At 26.2% G+C, this 6,503-nt stretch overlaps 1 protein-coding gene and 1 pseudogene across 1 annotated transcript in view; one reads left to right on the top strand and one right to left on the bottom strand.

Annotated features, from left to right (window-relative positions):
* The window catches only part of LOC145291908 (calmodulin-binding transcription activator 2-like), a 2,646,613-nt gene that overhangs the window by 2,505,721 nt on the left and 134,389 nt on the right, over positions 1 to 6,503 (top strand). The gene's annotated exons all lie outside the window — the stretch shown is intronic.
* LOC145242019 (5S ribosomal RNA) lies at positions 817 to 933 on the bottom strand (annotated as a pseudogene).

The raw sequence follows: 6,503 nt of genomic DNA, 5'->3' as shown, positions 1-6,503 counted from the left end.
TTTTTAAAAATTTGGAATAAAAAAGAGAATGGTGTAGTTTGCTACAGGCATTGTATGTAATATATCTGTGTAGGGGTTTGTGGGAGAGAACACCAGCAAAGTGCTCGATTAGAAAAGAAAATTCAATAAAAGAGCATAATATTTATTTAAATATGTTACAAAAGATCAGAAAAACATCGGCAATGTTAGTTTCAAATCCGATATAATCGAACAAAAACTGTTCTCGTTTATATAGGATTTGAAACCGATGGTATCAGTGTTTCTGTAACATATATTCATAATTCTCAAACAGATTTAGATAGAAGGATCAGAGTCCTGGAAAAAAAATTTAGTAGAAAATGGGGAGAAGGACAAACTCAAAAGATTTTCGTATCTTTTATAATTACATGTTTACTTAAGTTCATTGACGTGTCACTATAAAGAAAAACTAAAGATTGTCAGAACATGATTTTTTTTTTTTGTTTTGATGTCAGCATATGTAGCTGATAAATTTCAAGGCGACAATCTGTTTAGAGTCAGGTCATAATTGTTGTCTGAGGTGATATGATGCGAAACTCAGAATATGTAATTAGGACAATGCATCATTAAAGATATTCCTTGAGGCATATATATATATATATATATATATATATATATGAAGGCTTCCATCAGTCTTGACAGACTATGGATACTCACTGTAAGGGTGCCTGCGCGTGAAATTTATGTGGCAAGACTTGCGCAACCTCTAACCACGCCTCTCCTGAGTCAACATTGTTGCATACCAGTGGCAAGTTGAGGTACAAGACGACTGGAAACAATGCCGAGATAAGCGGAGAGCACATACAGCGCCTAGAATTCCCAAATGGTCACCCATCTGGTATTAGCCAGGCTCAACGTTGCTTAACTTCGGTGATCTGACGAGAACCGGTGTGTCAACGTGATTATGCCGTATATATATATATATATATATATATATATATATATATATATATATATATATATATATATATAAAAGATATTCCTTGAGGCACATATATATATATATATATATATATATATATATAATCGAGCCAGAGATGTCTTGTGATGCGGGGTTCGAATCGTTCGACTGGTATTAATCGTGACACCCTGCACTGAAGATTCCTGAAAGGATGAAACACTAGTGTCTGTGGGTATTTAATTATTATAGTAAAAAATAATAATTATATATATATATATATATATGTATATATATATAGTGAAATGCTGATGATTTATACCCGGTTAATAAGAATACGGAAATATATTGAAAAACAGGAAACAGATTAAGAGAAAGGCACTAAAAACACTTGAGAATGGATGAATTTTCTCCAAATACTGTGATATGCATGCAACTTTAGTAAACGGAGTGAAAACTGGAAGCAACAGAAATTGAAAGTGTTCATATTAAACTAGCAAGTTAGAATCAAACATCGATTTTTTAGATGCACTGCTATTTAGACATAACTCTGAAAATTCGAAAAAATTAATTTTATATATTAGGAGTAGATTATCCTTAACATATATAAACATAACTATACATTTACACAAATATTTGAGATAAAAGAAATAGAAAAGCACTTGAAAAGAAGAAGTTTTCTTGAAACATTGTAATATTCCAGTTTCACACATACGACTCAAGTGAACAAAGTGAAAGCTGGAAACGAGCAAGTTTGTTTCTTTTTTTTCTTTTAGCAATTTATCAATACAAGTAGGTCAAATTGCTTCGTGTTACTGAACACAAACTAACCTACCTATTAAATTTTTGAAGGTTTTAACAAATTTTGGGTCAACATGTCATGATTTAAATTGTCCAGTGCCCAAACCTCCACCTACAGTTACTGGAAGATGGACAGAGCTACAGATATTATGCATACAGGCTTGATAAGGAGAATTATATCATAGTGTACTCCTGTTTTATTTACAACGGATCAGTTCATCATAAATCAGTAAAAAAAACAGGGATGAAACACGCATACAAATTCTTTTAATTAAAAAAAATCAGGAAGACAATTGTTAAACACATTTAAAGCCTTTTAATAAAATATATTTTATTTTGTGATGAGTTTGATTAAGGTCGCCATTCTAAATGTGTTTAATCATTTAAATTCTAATTTGAAAATATTAGAAAACAAGAAAAAAAAATTATGAAATACTTTATTAAATGATTTTTTTTAATCTTTTTTTTTTAGACTTCTTTTTAATAAAATATTCCATAACATTTTTCTAATATTTTCAAATTAAACTAATGAAATATTTGTAAATATGTGACTAAGCTCTAATTAAACCTCTCTTTTATCATTGTTGTTGAGTGAATGCCAATTTAAAAAAAAACTATTTGTATAAAAAATGGCCGAAAGAAAATGGACATTTATTACATTCTATTGACCAGAGCTTTATTTGATGCATTTTGTTATGCATAATAAACAAGAGAAACTTACCAAAAATATCTATCATTTTTCCTTTTCTGTCATTATCAAATTTTATTAATGAAGGAGGATTTATGTTACCCAAACATGCAATATATAGATGTGTGTGTGCGTGCGTGCGTGCGTGCGTGCGTGCGTGTGTGTGTGTGTGTGTGTGTGTGTGTGTGTGTGTGTGTGTGTGTGAAATGTAAAATATCGATAATTGTACATGAACCATAATCAGATTTGAAGATTAAAATGCAAATGCATTAAATTTACATTTATTCATAAAACCCTAGTTTCAAAATAAAACAGATTTCATTAGTTTATTTTTCTATTATATAATAGATTTCTTAGCATTTTCTTTTTAGCTATATTTTATTTTTATTTCAGGGCTGAACGTATTCTATTTAATTGAAGAATACATTTGTAAAGAGAAATTCAACTAACATTGAATATGTGAAATAATCTCATATTACAATAGTGTTAGAATTGGACATTGTAATTATCTCCCTTGTATAATAGCAAGAGTTGCCTCCCTTGTTTTTATTTAATCACTAATTTCTCATCGTTTTTTTCATAACTTGACGACTTGCTCAATAAGTTCTTTGCTCTCAATTCAAAACCTGAAACTAAGAAATATATTTTGTTTCATTTTTGAAAAGCTTTCACTCCCTCCTTTCCTGCCAATGTCTGTTTCCGGTGGTTGCCATTGTTTTTCATTTTGATAAAAATAAAATAAATAAATCCTGTTAAAGAGATCCAATGGATGCATTCAGCGTTCTTCGAATTTTTTTTTTTTTTTTTTTTTAACAAACAAACAAACTTGTATATAAAACTTGCAGTTTTTTTTTCTTTTTCTTATTTACTCATCTTTTTTTTTCTTCTTGTTCCTCTTTCACTCAATCTTATTTTCCAATTCTATGTCATTTTTATCAACTGCGGATTTTTTTTTTTTTATATCTGTCAAAAAGAAGACAAAACAAAAAAATCTCAATATATTGTGTATATGCACGCACATTGGAGCATTCACGCACATGTTTATGAATGTTATGTACATAAAAATAACAAATTTCATTATCTTTATTGTTAAACTTTCACTAATAAATACCCTCTAATCCTTTGCCTTCCTCTTCCTCCAAATCTGGTGGATATTAATGACCGCGACTGCAGAGGCGGTTTCATGTTCACTTTGCACCTGATATATCCTAAAACAATGCCTAATTATATATACATTCTTGTAGATTTACAGACAGATTCGAACAGGGATATATATATATATATATATATATATATATATATATATATATATATATATATATATATATATATATATACTGTGTGTTCAAAATCAAGACTTCAAGACAAGGTGCTGATGGCAACAAAAAGTGTATTTCATTTTACGTTACAATTGCTTGAAATTGTCGAACTAGACATTGAAACAATTGTAACGTAAAATGAAATACACTTTTTGCTGCCATCAGAACCTTGTCTTGAAGTCTTGATTTTGAACACACAGTATATTAATGCTTAATTATGAAATGTGATAATTTTGTAGCTTGATCCTTAAGTCAACCATTTTTGGCTTAAAACCTATTGGTATATGAAAATTTACTGAATTACACAAACTCAGTATATATATATATATATATATATATATATATATATATATATATATATATATAAGAAATGATAAATGTTAAATGAAATTTATTTGATCATCAAATCAAGAAGGAAAATATGTGAAATATAAAAAAGCGTTTTAGATTATAGTATTTCTAAGCTTAATGCTTTTTTTTCTATATTGATTTAATGATTAAATAAATTTTATTTTACTTTGAACTGTTATCAATTATTTACTTTATTATTTGATTCATTCATTCGCGTACAGCTTTCTGTATCTTGATAGGTTATTATATAAAAATTATTTTTATTTTAATTTTATTATTATTAACTTTATCTTTATCATTATATATATATATATATATATATATATATATATATATATATATATATATATATATATATATATATATATATGGATTGCTTGACTTATATTGACAAGTTGAGGTTTCATTTTGTTTTCAACTTTCTCAGAGTATGTATATCTATATCTTTGACTATTTCATAGCAACTGATGTAGACATGTCGCAATTTCTAGGTGGATTTTAACGACTCTGTAGTAAGTAAGATCAATGTGACTGGAATAAGACCATACGATAAAATGTTACAAAAAGAAAAAGATATAATGAAAAATTAATTAGACCCGACACTAGGGAATTCAAAATCCTATAGCACCTACAAAAATTATAATCCTAACCATCCCATTCTACAGTTTCCCAAACAGTAAATATTGTATAAGTAATAAACTGGTTCTGAGGAGGTTGCCAAAACCGAAACATCGACTTGCCGATGTAAACAAAGCTACTCATATATGTACTAGCTCTGCTAACAATTATTTTAGTATCGAGCACTATTTGATTAGAGATATACCAAATCTATTACCAAGTAATAAGTCTAAACTTATCTGATACATATATATTGCATGTATTTGATATATATATATATATATATATATATATATATATATAAATACACACACACACACACATATATATATATATATATATATATATATATATATATATATATATATATATATATACTCAAGCCATATCTATGTACAGAACAGATTGAAATTACTATTTACCTACATAGCACACTCATGCAAAAAAGAAATAATAATAATTTGAATATCACTATTGCACCCAATAACTCATTTAAACATCTTTGAAAGATGAAACTTTTCAGTAAAAACCATTTGCATAGAAAAATTCAACATTTTCGTTCATATTTATAGAAATACATGCAACATTTTAAAAGCAGGTTTTTAGATTTCAAAAAAAAAAAAGAAACTAAAAATGAGTTTTAGCTTTTTTTATTCATTTGTGAAAAAAAGGTATTTAAAAAAAAATTTAGAGGCGAAAAAAGCTATTGCTTTAAAACAATGTTGAACTTTTCATTTCACTTGTATGAAATTTTGTAATAAAAAAAATGGATGTTTGGTACAAGGAACTGGGAGGCATGATCTATGAAATAAAACATATCAGGAGCAACATCTTTTGGACTATTTTGATTTCTTTAAAAAGAAAATGTTGTTTTTTTTTGTTTTTTTTATTTCAAAGCTACAACATTGGAGAAGAGACGAAGTATTCTTGCACAATACGGACGCAATATTGACACAACCATATCCATTTAAAAAGAACTTTCAGAAATAATTGCTTGAAAAATTTTTTTTTAAACTCGAATTCCAAAATTTATGCACCAAGCTTAAATGCAAATCATATAATTTTTAAATAATTTGCAAAATGCAGCTCAGTACACTCTGATAAACAAATGTTTACAAACAAAAAAAAAAATAGTGAATCGTTGAAATTCAGCAATAACATTAAAGAATGTTAAACAGCCTTCATAAATTTTGCCTTTTTTTACTAAGACATAAAAGGCTTTTGTCATATATATATATATATATATATATATATATATATATATATATATATATATATATATATATATATATATATATATATATAAACAGTAGATATATATGTATTTGAATATGTACATACATAATGTATATGTGTAAATAATATATATGCAATATATATATATATGTAAATACATATATATATACCTACATAATATATGTAAATAATATATATATATATGTAAATAATATATATATATACATACATAATATGTATACCTGTAAATTAAATATATATATACACATATATAATATATATGTAAATAATCTGTATACATATATAACATATATATGTAAAAAATATATATATATTCACACATACATAATATACATGCAAATAATATATATATATATATATAATACATATATAACATATATATGTAAATAATATGTATACACACATACATATAACACATATGTAAATAATATATATATATATATATATATATACACACACGTAATGTATATATGTATGCATACATTATATCTATGAAAATAATATACATATATATAATATATACATATATACATGCATAAAACATATATATTTA

This window comes from Euprymna scolopes, chromosome 2, assembly GCF_053919585.1.
Source record: "Euprymna scolopes isolate OS-2025 chromosome 2, ASM5391958v1, whole genome shotgun sequence".
Classification (NCBI taxonomy): domain Eukaryota; kingdom Metazoa; phylum Mollusca; class Cephalopoda; order Sepiida; family Sepiolidae; genus Euprymna; species Euprymna scolopes.
The sequence above is the reverse complement of the archived record's forward strand: the minus strand, read 5'-3'. Positions and strand labels throughout refer to the sequence as shown.